The following is a 21,858-nucleotide window of genomic DNA, read 5'->3' on the forward strand; positions in this document are numbered from 1 at the left end:
GCCTGGGTACGTGTGAAATTGTCCACCCAAAACTTGCTAACCTTGGCAGGAATGAATGGGAGAGCTGGCTGGTTTAAAGGAAACAGCCTGATGTTGTTTGCCACTTGCTTAATTTACCTTTTATATTACTTGCTTAGATAAAAAAAACTACTTGCTAGAATAGTTGTCATATACTTACATGATCATGAAAGTGCAGTATAATGTCCAGAGAGCCTCGCTCTGACATAATCAGTCAATGCATGCAGTCCTGAACATGACAGGGGCGTTGCAAAAAGGGACGTCCGTGGACATATTCTGTCTTTTGACTCATACAAACCTTGTCTTACTGCTCTTTGATAACTGCCATCTCCAGAGTTTCAATTATATTTTCAAGCTATCAGTATTTACATCTGTGCGGTCCCGGGTCTCACTACAGATACAGTGACAACTGGTCACTCTCCATGAATGAGGTGACAAGGACCTCACCCTGGCTCCGTGCACAGTGGGTTTCAAACACTGAGCACCTCGGGGGGGGTTTCTGTAGCGCGCAGACATGAAAAGCCGGTGGCTACACACTGACATTTCAAAAAGTACCAGAAAATCTTATTGTTCTTTCAGTATTTGCTTTGAGGTGAATTCCTCTGGAAAACAACATCCACCTGTATAAATAACACCTGAAATACTGCGCTTTCGGATTGCTCCTCACGTTCCTCTTGTGTGTTTCTGATTTTTAGGAAGAGGCTGTAATGATGCTGCTAACCCTTTGCCCATCCACTCTGCGCCACTCCCTCGCCCTTGGTGGAACTGGAATTGAGACTTCCAGCATCTCTGCACAGATCGCACGGGTGCGCCACCTAAATTACAAAACATCTGTGAACTTGACGGTTTTCCTGCTGCGCGCATGTTGTACATGCGCCAGATTATAAATGGATGCGCATCTATGCGCGTAAATCCTGCTTCCACCGCGTAAGCTGGGGAATTTTTAAAGGGGCGTGCATCCACGCCATTGCCAGATTCACTATTTCATCCATCGGTTCGCCCAGTTAGCAGCTAGGTCCTCCGGTTACCCCAGACCATTTAAACCCCTCAGAAATGGCTCTTTCTATTCATTTTTTAACTTATTCACCACTGGACTTGGGCACGCTCATGTCTTGGCCAGGCCCGGCCCCTTTCTGGAAACTTTTGAGATGTGCGCACAGTGGGAAGTACACGTGTGTCCTGGTGCCCTGAGAGGTACACGTGTGTCTTGGAGCCCTGGGAGGTTCACGTGTGTCCTGGTGCCCTGAGAGGTACACATGTGTCCTGGGAGGTACATGTGTGTCCTGGAGCCCTGGGAGATACACATGTGTCCTGGAGCCCTGGGAGGTACATGTGTGTCCTGGTGCCCTGGGAGGTACACATGTGTCCTGGTACCCTAGGAGGTACACGTGTGTCCTGGTGTCCTGGGAGGTACACGTGTGTCCTGGGAGGTACACGTGTGTCCTGGAGCCCTGGGGGATACACATGTGTCCTGGAGCCCTGGGAGGTACATGTGTGTCCTGGTGCCCTGGGAGGTACACGTATGACCTGGAGCCCTGGGAGGTACACGTGTGTCCTGGTGCCCTGAGAGGTACACGTGTGTCCTGGAGCCCTGGGAGGTACACGTGTGTCCTGGGAGGTACATGTGTGTCCTGGAGCCCTGGGAGATACACATGTGTCCTGGTACCCTAGGAGGTACACGTGTGTCCTGGTGTCCTGGGAGGTACATGTGTGTCCTGGTACCCTAGGAGGTACACGTGTGTCCGTGTGTCCTGGGAGGTACACGTGTGTCCTGGAGCCCTGGGGGATACACGTGTGTCCTGGAGCCCTGGGAGGTACATGTGTGTCCTGGTGCCCTGGGAGGTACACGTATGACCTGGTGCCCTTGGAGGAACACGTGTGGCCTGGTGTTCTAGGAGTACACGTGTGGCCTGGTGTCCTGGGAGGTACATGTGTGTCCTGGTGTCCTGGGAGGTACACGTGTGGCCTGGTGTTCTGGGAGGTACACGTGTGTCCTGGTGTCCTGGGAGATACACGTGTGGCCTGGTGTTCTGGGAGGTACACGTGTGTCCTGGTGCCTTTTAAAATTCACCTTCAAGAACTGAGAGAGTGAAATTTGTGCTGAGTGTTTCTGGGTCCTGGATCTCGCCAGGGTCTTTATAACAAAGGGCTTCAGTTTAGTTGTGTGTCCTTTCAGTTTACTGACACCTTTCATCTTCACTGATATCAGAGGAGGATGTGGCGGGGCAGCAGTGCCGCTGTCTCTCGCCATTGGAAGAGTGAAACCAGCACCCTACCCTTCTCCTCCTCCTCCTCCTCTTCCTAACAAGCAGGAGGGCAGCATGAGAGAGGAGGGAAAGGGAGGGAGTGGGAAGGGGCGAGGCAGTGGTGGGAGGGGATTCTGGCTGCTGGATTGGAGGAGGCTTTGCATTGTATGGATTCTTCTTTCCTCACCTAATTATGATTCTCCCAATCACTTGTCGCCTCCTCCTCATCCCCTTCTGTTTCCCTCTCTTTCCTCTGCTCCCTGGTCCCCACTGCCCTCACCTCCCTCCATTCCCTATCCCTTTGCCCCTCCTGCCTGAGATCCCTTCTGCATTTCCCTCCTCTGAAACCTCCTCCCTCTCTCCCCATCCCTCAGATCCCTTCCCTTCTTCTCTACCTCTCTAACTTCCTCCATCAAAAAATTAAAATAAATTAACTAAACAGAAATGAAATGTCATAAAACAATTCTATTTTAATAAAGCAAAATAAAAATGCTCTTAATTCAGTGTGCAAATATGTGCACAAATCCACACCCCCTCCCCCATTTGGTTGTAACATTGGAAAGGACCTTTCCCCTGCCCCCCCCCCCCCCCAAGTTGGCCCACATAAGGTTGATTTGCTTCCAGTGTGGCCCAACAATGCCGTATCCCATAGAGTTAACCCTCTCTGGCCAGCAGCTTTCACTTTGACCTTTCAATCTCGATCTCCCAAGTGGTGCGTGCTGAGTTGAATTCAGTCTTTTTTTTTTTTATTCAGTTCGATTCCACACACTCACCAGCGTTTTGCTTTGGAACCCTTTAATAATTCTTAATGAAATCTTCACAATTATTCAGTTCTTTATTGTTAGTTTTTTTGCTGCTTAGTCAGTAAAGTTGGCAGAGCTCCGGTTGCTATGACAACTGATTGCTCTCTGCCTGTAGCAGTGGTAGAGGGAAATTTGAATAGGCTTAAGTACTGTCGTTAAGCCTTTTGTTCCCAGCCTGGACTTCCCCCCCCCCCCCCCCCCCCCCCCCCCGCCACGAGCTCAAGTTACACAATGCAAAATGCTTCTTTACTGCTCCTAGTATTCTTTGCTTACAGTATAGGCTGACTTTTAAATCTGCTTTCGCTTCTTTTTTTTTTTTTTAATTTATACAGTTTTTATATACCGTTGCACAGAACAAGTTCTATCTCTTCGGTTTACATAGCTCATATTATAAGAACATGATAAAAGGAATAAAATGAAAAAATACAATATCAAATTAAAATAGGAACTAAATTAATATTAAAAGATAAGAACAGATTAAGAACACAAACATGCTCATACAAAAGACCCAGGTTAAACATCACTGTCCATTTCAAAAGCTTGTCTAAAAAGCCATGTTTTAAGATCTTTCTTAAACCTCTTCAAATTTTCTTGCAACTGTATTTCTGAGGGCAATTTGATCCAAAGAGTCAGCCCAGCAATAGAGATGGCTTGTGCTCTGACTTCACTTAAATGTGCAGACCTGACTGTAGGAATTGTCAAAAATGCTTTATTTATCGACCTCAGATTGCATTGAGGGATATGTAGTTTCAATGTGGAGGTTAACCCAGCAGACATGTCACTATATAAAATTTTATGAATAATACATAAGGCTTTATAAGTGATCCTACTTTCAACTGGTAACCAGTGTAAATCCTTTAAAACTGGTGTAATATGGTCCATTCTTCTAGTATTTGAAAGGATGCGAGCAGCTGTATTTTGAAGAATCTGCAGGGGACGAAGTGTTGCCTTTGGAAGTCCCAACAGGGTAGAATTACAATAATCCAGTCCGGTTAATAATAGAGCCTGGAGTATTGTTCTGAAGTTTTCCCTAGAGAGATAAGGTTTTAACCGTTTTAGCATCATCAGCTTGCTATAACCTTCTTTAACTTTCTTTGAAATATGTGCCTTAAAATTCAGTTCATAGTCAAAAATAACTCCTAGATTCCTGGTCGACTCAACTAATTTATAACTAGTTATATCATTAAGGGTAACAGATTTCATTTCTGTGTTCACGTTTTTTCAGTCTAAAACTATAATAACAGATTTCTCTAGGTTTAGAATCAGTTTCATTTGAGTTAAAAGCTGTTTAATAATCTTAAGATACATGTCCACTAGTTTAAAAGTAGCCTCAATGCCATTTTCAATACAGAATAAAATTTGGATGTCATCTGAATAAATAAAATAATTTAGACTAAGACCAGTTAAAAGATGGCACAATGGAAGTAAATAAATATTAAAAAGAGTCGCTGACAAAGCGGAGCCTTGAGGCACTCCTGTTTTTAATTTGATTTTCTCAGAAACCGCATCTTTAATTTTAACTGTAAAAGACTGGGCTTCTAGAAAGGAAGTGAACCAATTCAAGACGGTGCCTGCTATACCTATATCTTGTAGCCTATCCATGAGAATATGGTGATCCACCGTTTCAAACGCGGCGGATAAATCTAAAAGGACAAGTAGGTAACTTTGTCCATTATTGAAACCTCTAAGAATATGGTCAGTTAATGAGAGTAGTAACATTTCGGTACTATGTAGTTTCCTAAATCCGTGCTGCATAGGATACAGAACTTCATTCAGTTCTAAATATTCGGTTAATTGTCTATTAACCACTTTTTCAATTAATTTCTTAAATGCCTTGCGGACTCAAAGTTAGTTCCAAAGTGTAAATCTTTACAATCTAGGGTTTTTTATGCTTGGTTCTTCCCACATTGAGGGCATGAGAGGTTCATTCAAATGCAAGGCAGTCTTTAACGATTTCCATTCAATGCAAGCCTTTGTGTAGCACCGCTGTGTTGAAATCCCTGTTTCCTTGTACTGCATACTGTTCCTTGAAATGCTTTCAGTTCAAACAAGTTTCCCAGACTGTACAAACAAATTTTACTGAGTTTCTACTTGCAGGTTTCTCACTTGTTATTATCTTCTGTATGATTTGAGCTTTTACTTTCAAACCACTAGCAAGCTTTGCTGTATGATGCAGCTTTTTTACTTGCTGTTATCTAATTAGTTTTTTTAACTGTGCTGGCTCAGTAAGAAACACCCGGGTTTCCCTCTTCCACACAGCTAACTTTCCTTCCCAATCAGTCTTCAGGCAAAGATCTTTTAAGTTTGAAATTATTTATTGTACAGATAATTTTCCATTACTTACAATTGTCACATTCCAAAGTATATGCCCCAGGCAGAGATCTTTGTAGCTGGAGGTAGGCAGGAGAAGGGAGATGGAGTTTCTTGGGATTCAGGATGAGAAGACAAGGGGTTCTGAAGCTGATTTAATCTTTAGAATTAAAGCGGTAAGAAGGAATGTAAAAAAGCTAATTGTATCACAGAGGTTGCAGGCACCTCTAGCTTTGAGGCAGCATGGTTGAGACTGACTAACAGCCTTGGAGAGTGATTACAGGAAATGTCCCAACAAGCTGGGGCTAGGGGGCAAGATCCAATGGTAGCAAGCCTAGGATCCATGTGACACAGGGGGGAACATGAAGGGCAGTCCCTTGAGCCAATAAGGCACTTAAGAAGACTCAAGCTAGATTGAGAGGGCATACAGACTCCTCCCAAGTGAGAGAAAGCAAAGGATAAAGGGAACTTCTCTTAAGGGCAAGTTCCCTTAAAGGCAAGGCTCACAGGTTTTTATCATGGGTTACAAAAAGGGGTTTCCATTAAGTACAGTATATACAGACACAAACATGTACCCACTGCTGGGGACAGAACACATTTAATCAGACAGAGAAATGAGAACCAAGAGCAGAGCAGTTTGGTTGCTACCCATGCTAGGGAGCAGAGAGGTTTGTATTAAGACTAGAGATGTGAATCGGAACCGGAATCAGTTCGGATTCCGGTTCCAATTCACATGTGGGTTTTTTTTCATCGGGCCCGATCGCGGTTTTGTTTATCGGCTGTGCCCGAGCCAATAAACAAAAAACCCACCCCGACCCTTTAAAACTAATCCCTTAGCTTCCCCCACCCTCCCGACCCCCCCAAAAACTTTTTACAGGTACCTGGTGGTCCAGTGGGGGTCCCTGGAGTGATCTCTCGCTCCCGGGCCATCGGCTGCCACTAATCAAAATGGCACCGATGGCCCTTTGCCCTTACCATGTGACAGGGTATCCGTGCCATTGGCTGGACCCTGTCACATGGTAGGAGCACTGGATGGCCCGTGCCATCCGCTGGACCACCAGGGGCTTTTGGCAAGTCTTGGGGGACCCTCCTGACCCCCACAAGACTTGCCAAAAGTTCAGCGGGGGTCCGGGAGTGACCTCCTGCATTCGGACCGTCGGCTGCCAGTATTCAAAATGGCGCCGATAGCCTTTGCCCTTACTATGTCACAGGGGCTACCGGTGCCATTGGTCAGCCCCTGTCACATGGTAGGAGCACAAGATGGCGCCGGCCATCCAGTGCTCCTACCATGTGACAGGGTCCAGCCAATGGCACGGATACCCTGTCACATGGTAAGGGCAAAGGGCCATCGGCGCCATTTTAATTAGTGGCAGCCTACGGCCCGGGAGCGGGAGATCGCTCCAGGGACCCCCACTGGACCACCAGGTACCTGTAAAAAGTTTTTGGTGAGGTCGGGAGGGTGGGGGAAGCTAAGGGATTAGTTTTAAAGGGTCAGGGTGGGTTTAGGGGTTATTTTTGTGTGCCGTTTTTCCCACTCTCACCCAAAATGATAAGAGAACCCCCACGATCAATATTGTGGGGTTTTCCTATCGTTTTGGGGGAGCCCCCGATTTCTGACGATTTTGAAAATATCGTCCGATATTTTCAATCGTCCGAAGCCCGATTCACATCCCTAATTAAGACATCCTAGAATGTTATAGCAGTAAGGGATGCATGCTCTGTATGCAGATTTCAACTGACACCAGAGTTATGTCTGGACTAAAATAACCTTTGGGGTTAATTTTCAAAATGATTTACATGCAGAAAACTTGATTTTACAGGTGTGAATGCACTTTACCTGTGTAAGTGGCTTTTTGAAGATTGCTACAGTGCATGCCATTGAATTGGCCAGAGGATATTCACCTGCAAGTGCACTTTGTGCACGTAAATGGCTTTTGAAAATTATGTTACATTTACAAGCGTAATTCCTTTGTGAAATCTCATGTGGCCTCATTCCTGTAAGGAAGCCAAATAAGCTGATCGATTTTTTTTCTCAGGCTGCAGAAAAGGCGTTCGGCTGAGCCCGGGGATGTTTGACTCTGTCCCACAGAGATTTGCACTTCTGCATTAACTTTCCACCTCTCAGAATGGAGGTTTGCAACAGGAAGTCTTTTCTTTAGTAAAGTCTCAAAAGTAAAATGCAGCTCAGCTCGTTCAGATCTGGGATGAGTTTTCTGCTGTTCTTTAATCTGGTAAGAGGATATTTAAAAAAAAAAAAAAAAATCCACGATGCCTGGACATTTACCAGAGGAGGGTATCCTGATCATTAAAGTGGATTTCTCCCATATCGAACCCTGCTCTTGTGACATTGTCATCCCTTCAGTGTCTTTATCACATGGGACCTTTGTCATCAAAAGTCAAAAGACTGTATTAGATTGATAGGTATGTTACATTGTTCTGAATATTTTTTAACTTTTAATACACAGAAATTATCAGGTCAATATTCAGATGGTGTCTCTGGCTTTTAGATTTCTTGCCGCTCTGACCGCCTTCAATTTCTTGGGCTAATTATGTTACTGGTTAAAAGTTAGCCAGATATTCTTATAAGTTCCGGGGCAGAGTTCAGTTAGCTGGATACGTTATCCAACTAACTGTAATCGTGCCGGACGTTTTCCAGACATGTTTATCCGGCTCCCTAGGACTTTATCGGCTATATATGATGGCACGCCTAATTGAAAATCTGTGACTTTTTATCCAGCTATGTGTAGCCAGACACGGTGTCTGCTCGTCATGCTGCTGGATATTGAGTTCATAGAATATTAAAAGTGATAAGGGCCATACGTCCAATCTACTCTACTCCATTGGCTTCCGATTAATCTGTGGCTCTCCCCTTCTCTCACAGCTTTAAATGATCATGGTAGCAACGGCACCCTTAAGGTCTCTTCCTGGCATTATGTGAAGATATATGCCAGTGTGAATGTTGTTTATCTGAGTACACATTAGGAGAATTTGTACTGTCTGTGGTGATGGTATCGGCCTTGACCGCCACCATGGCATAGTCAACAGCGCTCCAAGCTTTGCTCAGATGTGCTTAACTTATTAATGCTAAAGACGTAGGAAGGAAAGAAGAAATCAAAAGAAAGGTTTTTAAAGAAAGGGAACTAGCTCTGTGGAACACAGAAAGGAACAACAAAATATCAGTGAGATCATGTGAGACTTAAAATAAGGGTGAAAGTTGTGCTGACTCCATCCTATATACATAGTGCACATCTCCTAGAAAGATCCGCCTTGGGGGAGCCTACCGTGCCGAGAGCCGAGGGCGAGGAGCAGGAGAGAGAGTGACACCAGGAAGGAGCCGCGAGGGATTGAGCTCCGCCCCCCCCCCCCCCCCGACGTCTGCGGGACCCGCTGTGGGTATAAAAGATCTCAACCCACAAACCCTGCCCGGGAGCCTACCGTGCCGAGAGCCGAGGGCGAGGAGCAGGAGAGAGAGTGACACCAGGAAGGAGCCGCGAGGGATTGAGCTCCGCCCCCCCCCCGACGTCTGCGGGACCCGCTGTGGGTATAAAAGATCTCAACCCACAAACCCTGCCCAGGAGCCTACCGTGCCGAGAGCCGAGGGCGAGGAGCAGGAGAGAGAGTGACACCAGGAAGGAGCCGCGAGGGATTGAGCTCCGCCCCCCCCCGACGTCTGCGGGACCTGCTGTGGGTATAAAAGATCTCAACCCACAAACCCTGCCCGGGAGCCTACCGTGCCGAGAGCCGAGGGCGAGGAGCAGGAGAGAGAGTGACACCAGGAAGGAGCCGCGAGGGATTGAGCTCCGCCCCCCCCCGACGTCTGCGGGACCCGCTGTGGGTATAAAGAGACACCACAGCGGCGCGCAGCCGCCGGCACGCCAAAGCCGCGCGCCAAAGGGGCGCGCCCCTGGGCGCGTTTCCGCCTCGAAGAGGAACCAGCAAATGGGGAGAAAGAGGAAAATTAAGACCTCCATGCCGACGTCGAAGGAAGTCCGAGGACCCATGGATGCCCACCTTCAGCGGAGGGTGAGTCAAAACATGAGAGAATTGGCTACTGAGATATCTTTTACATCTGGGGATTCCGGAACCTCTCCTCCTCAAAACCAAACATCCTTTTCACCCTTGGTGGAAGGAGAGCCCAATGAAGTGAAATTGGACTCTCCTGGTGTGGCAATTCAATCGGCTAAACCACCAGGGGAGGATAATCCGGTCCAGTCTATGTTTATGGGAGCAGTTGGAGGTGTAATAACTGCAAAAGAGGGTATTGTTAATCCCTCCCCTATTTTAGATCTGAACATACCTGAACCGGAAAATATTTCCTTGACTGATATTTGGAGGGCAGTAACCAACATGGACAGGAGATTAGTCCAGTCCATGAATCAAGCCACTTTATTCGCTACAGATACTAAGAAAGCTCTAGAGGAACATGAAAAGAGACTGCAAGCCATAGAGGCATCTAATGGGATAACATCTACACAGGTTGCCACTATTCAGGCATCAGGATCAGCATTTATTAAAGATACAGTAATGATATATAGGCAGTTGGAAAATGTGGAAAATGTATTAAGAAAAAAGAACCTTAGAATTTTGAACTTTCCTATAACTAGATTGTTATCTGCAAATGAATTGTTTAAGAAATACTCAAAAGAAATTTTGGGTATTTCTGAAGAAATAATTCTTTCTAACTTGTACTATATATCTAATGTGAAAAAAAATACACAAAAAGATGGTGATATGGATGTACTCCAACCGGATAGCCCAAATTTGACATCTTTTTTAGAGGCATCGGTGGATAACATTCAATCAAGATCTACATTAGTAGTTGTATTTGCATTAGAGAGTCATAAGAACTTAGTTCTCCAGAAATATTTCCTTAATAAAAATTATGTTTTTTGTGGACAAACATTGCAAATGTTTCCTGATGTGTCTAGGGTAACCCAGCACAAAAGGAAACAATTTCTGTTAATGAAACAGAGGGTTTTGGCCCTAGGGGCCACCTTTTTTCTAAAATATCCATGCAAGTGTATGATTTCCTATCAAAGGAATAAGTTTATTTTCGTGGACCCAGGACATTTAGAAACTTTTCTTCAAGATAAAAGTGGCTGAGAGGTTTAAAGCCCTTATTTAGGAGTTAAAGTTTGGTATAATGGAATAGATTTTTCTCTCAAAGTTTATGGAATTCTTGTAATTTCTATAATTTCCTTAAAATAATTCTAGAAGAAAGGCTCCCCAATGATTATGGGGTCTGTATGTGTTAGTTACAAAAATTTATCTTTTCTTTTTAATGGTTGAAGTGTATGGAATTATGTATTATGTTTGTAACACACTATTTTCCTTTTCTTATTACATGTAAATGTTTTTTGAGAAAATTAATAAATTATAAAAAAAAAAAAAAAAAAAGAAAGATCCGCCTTAATGTGACTTATAAAGCCTTGCGCGGCAGCACTTGCAATATTGTAATTAATGTAAAAACTAACATGGTGAATAATGTAATTCTTAATAGAATGGGAAACAGTAGTAGGGAGAGCGAGAAAAAGTAGATGATTATTCGTAAGCTACAACTCCCTGCCTAGAGCAACAGGCCGAGATGCCGCAGGGTAGCTGAAGCTATGGCCTCGTAGGGATGAGCTCATTCTGATAGCAATTGCCTTCTTCTTTGGAAAAAAAAAAAATATATAATTCCCATAGTCTCGAGTAAAAGATAACACTGAGAAAAATTGCAGACCCCAGATGGTAGATTTTTCACGTTTGAAAATATACCGTAAGCTCAGAAAAAAGTGCACTACAGAACGTTTGCTTAGATTTCCATATTAGTGACTTCTGGCTCCAATTCTAATTGAAACGTATTCGAAGAGGTGTGGAGGATGATTTTGTACTCAACTCCTTTTCGTGTTTTATACTAGCGCTTTTCAATATTATCCCCAGGAATGTTTTATATGGGAAGACTGCTGACAAGAAGTGGCATTGAGGATAAGTCTTGGAGGCCTCCTGCTTCTGTTAACAACAGCATAAACTAAATCAAAAAAATGTGCAAACACAACCTACCTCATAACATTACCTCAAAACAAGAAGCAGGGTGTATAAAATATGTTTAAAGAACATGGAAGGCCTCATCTAAAGGGTGCACGAGGCTCTCACAGTTAGCCATCACCCACGTCGAAGACTGAGACACCAGAAAGGCTAATCCTTCCCCTCAACTATAGAATAACATTTTTTGAGATTTATTGTTGCAATTGCTCATTTGAAATTATTTGAGGTGAATGATTATTCCGGGTCTGAAGAGACACTGAGGCCTATGGTAAGGGACACTTTGCTGATAGACTTATAAAATTGGAAGAAGGATCCAACAGAAGAAAATAGGATAATGAATAAGCATTGGCAAGTTAAATGTAAGACATTGATAAGACAGGCGAAGAGAGAATTTGATAAGAAGTTGGTCATAGAGGCAAAAACTCACAGTAAAAACTTTTTAAAATATATTCGAAGCAGAAAGCCTGTGAGGGAGTCAGTTGGACAGTTAGATGATCGAGGGGTTAAAGGGGCAATTAGGGAAGATAAGGCCATCGCGGAAAGATTAAATGATTTCTTTGCTTTGGTGTTTACTAAAGAGTATGTTGGGGAGATACCCGTTCCGGAGAAGGTTTTCATGGGTAATGATTCAGATGGACTGAACCAAATCACGGTGAACCTAGAAGATGTGGTAGGTCTGATTGATAAAATGAAGAGTAGTAAATCACCTGGACCAGATGGTATACACCCCAGGGTTAAGGAACTGAAAAATGAAATTTCAGACCTATTAGTAAAAATTTGTAACCTATCATTAAAATCATCCATTGTACCTGAAGACTGGAGGATAGCAAATGTAACCCCAATATTTAAAAAGGGCTCCAGGGGCAGTCCGGGAAACTACAGACCGGTTAGCCTGACTTCAGTGCCAGGAAACATAGTGGAAAGTGTTCTAAACATCAAAATCACAGAACATATAGAAAGACATGGTTTAATGGAACAAAGTCAGCATGGCTTTACCCAGGGCAAGTCTTGCCTCACAAATCTGCTTCACTTTTTTGAAGGAGTTAATAAACATGTGGAAAAAGGTGAACCAGTAGATGTAGTGTACTTGGATTTTCAGAAGGGGTTTGATAAAGTTCCTCATGAGAGGCTTCTAGGAAAAGTAAAAAGTCATGGGATAGGTGGCGATGTCCTTTCGTGGATTGCAAACTGGCTAAAAGACAGGAAACAGAGAGTAGGATTAAATGGACAATTTTCTCAGTGGAAGAGATGGGCAGTGGAGTGCCTCAGGGATCTGTATTGGGACCCTTACTTTTCAATGCATATAGGGAAAAATAACCCATGCTATAGTTACACAATGTTAGGTTCCATATTAGCTGCTACAACCTAAGAAAGAGATCTGGGCGTCATAGTGGATAACACATTGAAATCGTCGGTTCAGTGTGCTGCGGCAGTCAAAAAAGCAAACAGAATGTTGGGAAGTATTAGAAAGGGAATGGTGAATAAAATGGAAAATGTCATACTGCCTCTGTATCGCTCCATGGTGAGACCGCACCTTGAATACTGTGTACAATTCTGGTCACCGCATCTCAAAAAAGATAAAATTGCGATGGAGAAGGTACAGAGAAGGGCAACCAAAATGATAAAGGGGATGGAACAGCTCCCCTATGAGGAAAGACTAAAGAGGTTAGGACTTTTCAGCTTGAAGAAGAGACGGCTGAGGGGGGATATGATAGAGGTGTTTAAAATCATGAGAGGTCTAGAACGGGTAGATGTGAATCGGTTATTTACTCTTTTGGATAATAGAAAGACTAGGGGGCACTCCATGAAGTTAGCATGGGGCACATTTAAAACTAATCGGAGAAAGTTCTTTTTCACTCAACGCACAATTAAACTCTGGAATTTGTTGCCAGAGGATGTGGTTAGTGCAGTTAGTATAGCTGTGTTTAAAAAAGGATTGGATAAGTTCTTGGAGAAGTCCATTACCTGCTATTAATTAAGTTCACTTAGAGAATAGCCACTGCCATTAGCAATGGTTACATGGAATAGACTTAGTGTTTGGGTAATTGCCAGGTCCTTATGGCCTGGATTGGCCACTGTTGGAAACAGGATGCTGGGCTTGATGGACCCTTGGTCTGACCCAGTATGGCATATTCTTATGTTCTTATGGTTCAGTGTATGAAGCTCTAGAGAAAAATGTTTAATACATTTGATCCACAGCATCCATTCCTCCTATTAAAGGAACCATTCCTGGATTTAGGTACAGGTAACTGCCTGAAGGCTCAAAATTTCCAGGCCTCATCCTGCGAGCCTCAGAGGGCTGCTGCTGTGGTACTGCCAGTGGACGCCGAAATGTTAAATAAGGCCCTGAAGGGAACGTTTGTCTGAGTCCCCCACAGTCCAAAACTCATGTTACTGGAGGCTTGTGTGAATTAAGTGTATGAGGATCCTAAGAGTTTAATTGTGCGTTGAGTAAAAAAGAACTTTCTCCGATTAGTTTTAAATGTGCCCCATGCTCGGCACCCAGGGCGGTCACCTTAGGCTGGCAAGGAAGAGCAGGCATGTGGGGCCGTGGCAGAGGAGATTCGGAGAGCTGTAAGCAGTGCCCATCCTGCTCGCGGACCAGAGAGGAACATGCTCGGCGGACGTGAATGCAGTAGGAGCCAGGGCCGAGACTGGGGGAGCGGTGCGACCGTGGGGGGGGGGGGGGGGGATGCAAGGCAGAAGGCTCGCCTAGGACACCTAATACCCTTGCACCGGCCCAGTCAGCACCCCACCACCTGCTTCCCACCCTTCCCCAGTATTTGGGGAGGGTCTATGCATGGCAGACTCTTTCATGGCCAGTGCAAGGGGGTTAGGTGCCTGGCGCTTCCCCATTCCTCAGCTCTCACCACACACAATTAAAATTATGCAAGAATAACAGATTTAAATAAAAAGGACATTCAAAGTACAGCCTTCTGATGTAAAAATATCACTTACAGCAATATTTACATGCAATGCTGTGATGCCAGTGAGAAAACCCTGCAAAAAAGACACTTCCAGCCCATCTGGTGTTAGGCGTATTGTAAAATGTGTTGGGTTTGAGCTTAGCCCTCAAAAAGCCATAAATAAACTGAACCTCAATTACAATAAAATAAAATTCCAAAAGCAAAACTGTACTGTCAGCACTCAAACAGTAAAACTCCTACCCAAGAAAATGCAAATATTACACCAGGCTCTAAAATACCAATACACCCCCTGCTAAAGAAAACAGAACCTGACAGGCTGTAACAGATCCCTACACAGAAACTATACAATAGCAGAATACCTTCCTTCCATCACACACCAGAACACAGACAGACCCTCACCAAACACAGCATAAAGGGACCATAAAGTACAAATGTGCAGGCAAGAACTCAACTGGAAATCGCTAAAAACCAGACTCTGCATGCAGTGCAACAACGAATAAACAGAAACATCACCATTGCTCATAAAACAATAAAATCAGGACACATAAAACAGTCATAATAGTAAAAACATACTAATAAAAAAAATATTTCTAGACAACTGATGAATAAATAATATTCTAAGATTAAATTCATATAAACATTTCCAAATGTAAATATGTAAAAATAGCAGACACTTCAAATAACATCTAATAATAACTAAAAGTAATAAGGATAAAGAAATTCCAGCTTTCCATGCTTGGGAACCTTTGATTTCCAGTCGCTCTGAAATTGATCTGGATTAGTGGGGGAATAGGAGGGCTACATACAGACCTTGTCCATTCTCTCTCATGAACAGTCTTACTATGTACATTAATGCTGATGGGGGTATGGTTTAGTGATTATGTCAGCTAGTTTTAGGGGTTTCACAGCGAGGTGCTGCCTCGTACTGAGTATATTTTCCAAGTGAGGAGAAGCAAGTGGACACAATATGACCAACCGGTTAGGATGCTAGGTATAAAGGAAAGTATAGTTATCAGGTGATAAAGTGCTTAGTGGTGATTACTTTTCTTGGGTAGTGCAGGGCTACATTGAATTGTTTACTCTATCCCTTCTTTGTAGGCTTGTCTGAATAGCCAGGTTTTGAGTAGTTTTCTAAATATTTTTGTGTTGTTTTGTAGCTTTAGGTTTTCCGGTAGGGTATTCCAGAGACGTGGTCCTGCTATTGAGATTGCTCGTTTTTTTCTTACTGTGGTAAGTTTGGCGGTTGTGACTGATGGGATGTCTAGCTGGGCTTTGTTTGTTGATCTAGTGTTATGTCCAAGAAAAGTAATCACCGCTAAGCACTTTATCACCTGATAACTATACTTTCCACAAATAAAGGACAGTATTGCACTGTCCTTTATTTGTGAGATACCTGAAGCCAAGGTGAGCTACCTGAATTGTTTTGTTTGGCTGTGCACTGCACCTTCCTTTGTTTTACTGTAACTAAATTACACTTAAGGAACAGCCAGAATCTGACAGCTGTTTTCCTCTGGCTGTCCACAAGCTGCTACCGCTCAAGTTACCACACAGCCATTTTGAAGGTCTACTGGTTGGGTCATTCCAGTGAAAAGGCCAACATAGCACAAAGAGGTGGGCGTATTGGGGACGTCCCTCCTGCATTTCAGCAGGGAAAGCTCGCAAAGGCTTGTCTTCAAGTTGTTATATGAAAGGAATAAAGGAGACCATACTGGGTGAGTCCAGCAGCAATGTGGTTGCCATTTTGTTGGTGCTGAGTGGCCATTTCGAGGGAGGTTTATCTATAATGACGTGTTCTTCTGCATGTCTGGCGTGGGTGTGCAAGGTGCAGGTGCGACTGTACAAAGTGTGGCATTTCTAGCAAATCAAGAAATGGGAAACTTTCCTCAGATGCACAGTGTATGGAAATCAGACAGGAAAGAGTTTCCCTGAGCGAACAGACGCCAGGGTTAGGACTGGCAAAGGTGGCAGCCTGGCATGACAATCACTCATTTTACATAGACTGGGGTCTAGGAGGCTAATTAACTAATTTTATTTCCTAATAGGTGTTACAGTACCATCTCCTTGTTCCAATGATGGCACCCACAAAGCAGGGGAAGGCGAGAATTAAGGAATACTCCTGCTCAAAAGAATAACTCAGGCGCAGGAAAGAACAGCAGCGTGCAAGACCAGATGTTATGGTTAATGGTGTTTGGGTGGATCCTTGGACACTGTGGCAGCTGACCACGCCCCCGGGGGGCAGTCCCGTGAGGGACCACGGTGTCAGGCTAGACTCTGGACACACAAACACAGATTGAATCTTTATTTAAACAGTTTTGGAAACCACCAGAGGTGGCAGTAGTGAGTAGTAGATGATGAGCCCGGCTGGACGAGTATCCCACAGGACGCTGGAACAGCGAATCCTCTGCTTGGCTGTCCTGTAGTGGAAAGAGACTGAGAGTTATGAGTACACAGTGAGAAACATACACAGAGTCCCAGGTAGAATAGGAGAAGCTCCGAGACAGGAAGCGCAGGCCCTCGAGGAGCGAGTACCTGATCCCTTAGAGCAGGGAGACTCAGTGGTATTGTACTCACACAGCGATTCCACTAGACGAGAGGTCTGGCACTGGAACAGAGGGCAGGCCCTCGAGGAGCGAGTACCTGATCCCTTAGAGCAGGGAGACTCAGTGGTATTGCACTCACACAGCGATTCCACTAGACGAGAGGTCTGGCACTGGAACAGAGGGCAGGCCCTCGAGGAGCGAGTACCTGATCCCTTAGAGCAAGGAGACTCAGTGGTATTGTACTCACACAGCGGTTCCACTAGACGAGAGGTCTGGCACTGGAGCAGAGGACAGGGAAGCAGTACTATGGAATAGATGGTAGTTGTACTCACAGATGGAAACTGTTAGTGGAGTCTTCCAAGTAGAAAGGGTTGTAGATGCAGGCAGCGACTCAGGGAACACGGGCCCTCGAGGAGCGGGTACCTTGTTAGCAATAAGAGTTCCAGATAATGCTGGAGTGGCAGAGTAGCTTCGGTACGTAGTATTCCGGGTTGCTAACTCGATGAGCTAGCAAAAGTCGTAGGCTTAAATAGCGTGACGTCATCGCAGGGGGACGCTCCTGAGGTTCGCGCCAATGAGGAAATAAAGATGAGGGCGGCGTGTGAGCGCGCTCCCTATGGTACCTTGGAGGAGCATGGCGGGAAGCAGCACCAAAGCTGGTCCGGGGACGCCGGAGAGGACGGCAGACAGACGCCGCGGCAGCCAGTAGTCCGAGGTGAGCGGGAGGAACCTCAAGAAGAGTGAGGTAGGCGGAGCGAAGCCATCGCAAAACCGACAGTCGCAACACCAGGGCGGCAAACTAGGGGAAAACAGTTACGTAATTGTTCAAACAAATGTTCATATCTACCTAGAGAACGATCGACTTTCCAAGACGACATTTTCCAAGGACTCTGCATCTTTAAACTTTTATTATCCCTATAAATGTCGGGATAAATTTCACTGGTAGCAAATCCATTACCTGAAGCCTCTTACTTTTCTTGCCTGCGTGTCTTGAGCTCCACAGAGCAGGGGCTGCCTCTGATGTGCATCTGTGCCGTGCCCACAGCTCCTAGCACTTCACTAAGGATTAATAATAACAGGAGTCTTTCCGTGACTATCCCCTTGATTGGTTTTCATTTCATGAGCTTCGCTTTTCTTGGGCTAGACTATCTGCTTTATAAAGATATTTCTCTCTAATGATGCATTACAGTTATAACCTGGATTAATTCTTCCAGATATATCAATACTGCAGAAACCAATTACAATCACCCGCAGAGGAGCAAGCTGTGTGAAAAGTGAGGCAGCAAAACCCAGTGTGATGGCATCGGTTCTGATGCTGTCAGACTTTTGCACGCAGTTATTTGTGTATTAACATTCATAGAGAGCTAGATTGCAGTTTGTTTGGGACTGTGATTCTGAGTGACTGGAAGTATCTGTCTGTTTTCCTGCCAGACAGGTGGTGCCAGCGACTACTATTACTTGATTTAAGATAACATTAAACATTATAAACTTCTACAACTTGTAACCGATGCTTGAGAAGTGGAAGGCTGCAGCGTGGCTGCTTCTGATGTCACAGAGTCAGGAGAAAAGCCACCTTCACAATGGCCGACGACATCGCCAAGGTGCCGCAACTCTTATTTGCAACACAGCTTCTGTAAACCAGAAGAGAATATGCGACGACTGATATAGGCATCTAGGGCTGCTATTTTCTGGACTGTGGTTCGGAAATGTCCTGATTTTAGCCTTCCAGCTGCAGGGTAGCACCTGATCCTCCCCTGCAATTTACAGAATGCAGGGCGAGCTTTGCTAGCTACTCCTCATTCACTATGGAGTTAATTTTCAGCATAAAAAGCAGCATATGTCCTAGCAATTTTAAAAAGTCCATTTACTCGTGTAAAAGATTTTGAAAATTCAGTGAAATTTCAAAAGATTTACATACGTAAAATTAGCAATTATCAAAAGTCCACTTATGCACATAAAACCTCTTGAAAATTTATTTTATTTATTTATTTAAAGATTTATATACCGGAGGTTCCTGTATAATATACATATCACCCCGGTTTACAATGAACAGTAACTATCGCTTCAAGTTAGCGGTTTACAATGAACATAGTTAATCCAAGAAACAGAATAAAATATATATATATAACAATGCTAACAGTTAATAAATAACAATTAATAAATGAAAATAAATGCAATAACAATTAATAAATAATTAATAAATAAACAACAATAAATATCAATGAAAAATGGCAATAAAAAATGACAATAAATAAAATACAATAGCGGTTGGTAAAATAACATGAGGGTTAATGAGAAAATAACATGGTTAAATAACAAGGTTATGTGAAATATGACCTCCTTTGTGATGGATATGTATATATATAAATATATCTATTGTGAGCCACTTATATTAGAAACATAGAAATGATGGCAGAAAAGGACCAAATAATCCACCCAGTCTGCCCAGCAAGCTTATGCCAGTATCTGCTGCACGGTGCAGGTTACCCTCATGCTTATCAGTTTCCCAGACCATAAAAGTCAGGGCCCTCGGTTGCTGTTTGAATCCAATTTTCCCTAACCCCTGCCATGGAAGCAGAGAGCAATGATGGAGCCACATCAAAAGTATCAGGCTTAGTGATTAAGGATAGTAAAAGCCGCATCAGCAAGTTACCCCCATGCACTCTTTCCTTTATTCCCATCCTGTAGCCTTTAGGGATCCACAGTGTTTATCCCATGAGCCTTTGAATTCTTTCTCTGTTTTCATCTTCACCACCTCCACCGGAAGGGCGTTCCAGGCATCCACCACCCTCTCCGTGAGTAAATATTTCCTGACGTTGGTTCTGAGTCGTCCCCCTGGAGTTTCATTTCATGAGCTCTAGTTTTATTGAAGCGAGTCCTTAATTTAATTAGAGTCCTAAAAATGTATTAAACATTTGGCCCTGGTTTGGCCCTTGTCCTGGTTAAAGCAAACCTGTTTTGGAATAAAGAAGTTTGAGTTATAATTTGAGGCTCCAGGAGTAACATCTGAAAATATTTCTTCCCAGAAGGGGCAGTGGATGTGTGGAACAACCTCCCAGTGGAGGCCACCGAGGCGAAACTATAACAGTTCAGAAAAGCGTGGGACAAGAACAGAGGATGAATAATTGCAGTGAAGTGAGGGAATAGTCAGAGATCGACTGGGGTCCATAGCAGACCGGATGGATCCTTCTCTGCTATTATATTCCACGTTTCTGTATTTTTCTAAGGATGAAGAGTGACAATAAAAATTGCATGTGCGCAAACCCCATCAGGGAAGATATTAAACAGCATCTCACGGTGTTTGGAAATGTGATGACTGAAAGTTGGCAACCCTAACCCTATTACATGTGCGAAAGAGGATTCAGTGCCAAGCGACTTCAGTCACGGGTAGCAAATGATTCAAAACCAGGACTGCTTAACATCACCTTAAAGAGGGGAGGAGGGCTAACCCTGGAAGCATTGCCCTCTCATTGGGTTTAAGGAATGAGTTGCATTCCCCAGACTCAAACAGAAAAGGTTAAGGATTTTCTGGATCTAAGGAGCAGGCAGTTTGTCACTTCTGAAGCTCCAAAGGCTTACAAGAAAGAAATTGGATCTTTGTGGGTTGTGAAACCCTTTAAGAGGGCAATTTCTCCTCAGAACTGACAGGAGAGCAGGTACATTTTGCCCAGGCACTCCATACTTTGACTTTGAAAATTGCCCAGAGAAAAAGTACCTCCAGCCACGTGTGCTTGCTCTTCAGTGGGTACTTTTTCCTCGCGCCTAGCATCACCTCCACTCAGTACCTGTGTGCTGTGGGACTATGTGTGTACTTTGAGCCACACTTGGGGTACCAATTTGCAAATAGCCCCTTTTTCCAGGTAAACAGCCATTTGCCTTCAGGAAGATCTTGGAGAAGGATGGTTGCTGGTTCGCAAGACTATGGATGGCAGCGTGGTAGAGAAAACTCTACAGAAGAGAATGCATGGGAAGAGCTAGGAAAACTGAGAGTGGACGAGGCCATGGGGCCAGATGAGGTTCATCCCAGGATACGAGGGAGCTCAGAGATGAGCTGGCAGGTCCTCTGCACGACCTGATCAATATTTATTGTATTTATTTATTTATTTATAGGCTTTTCTTTGCCGACATTCGTAAGGCACATCATGCCGGCTTACATTGAACTGAAAAGGAGGAAATACAATGAACAGAATAACATATCATATTTAAAGCAAATGGTGTAAAATATGAGCAAAGTAAAACATTATGGGGCGGATTTTAAGAGCCCTGCTCGCTGGTAGGCCTATTTTACATAGGCCTACCGGCGTGCGCAGAGCCCCGGGACTCGTGTAAGTCCCGGGGTTTTCCGAGGGGGGCGTGTCGGGGGGGCGGGCCCGATCCGCGCAGAGTTTTCGGGGCGGGACGTAGCATTTCGGGGGTGGGTCCGGGGGCGTAGTTATGGCCCGGGGCGGTCCGGGGGCGTGGCCGCGCCCTCCGGACCCGCCCCCAGGTCACGTCCCGGCACGCTAGCGGCCCGCTGGCGCGCGGGGATTTACGTCTCCCTCCGGGAGGCGTAAATCCCCCGACAAAGGTAAGGGGGGGGTTTAGACAGGGCCGGGGGGGGTGGGTTAGGTAGGGGAAGGGAATGGAGGTAGGCTGCGCGGCTCGGCGCGCGCCGGCTATACGGAATCGGTAGCCTTGCGCGCGCCGATCCAGGATTTGCGCGGCTACGTGCATATCTACTAAAATCCAGCGTACTTTTGTTTGCGCCTGATGCGCCAACAAAAGTACGCCAAATCGCGCTGTTTGAAAATCTACCCGTATATGATTATATATAATAACATAAGAGAACTGAATAGGGAGGGTGGCAAAGGTAGAAAGAAAGAGAGAAACTTTGTACAAAACTAAAACAACTTAATCTTCATCACTGAATACGTAATACAGGGGTTACAAAAGTGCAGAAAAAATTTCAGGGGGAGAGGGTAAGGGGCACATGTGGGAGGGAAGAGCG

This window comes from Rhinatrema bivittatum, chromosome 4, assembly GCF_901001135.1.
Source record: "Rhinatrema bivittatum chromosome 4, aRhiBiv1.1, whole genome shotgun sequence".
In the NCBI taxonomy this organism is placed as follows: Eukaryota; Metazoa; Chordata; class Amphibia; order Gymnophiona; family Rhinatrematidae; genus Rhinatrema; species Rhinatrema bivittatum.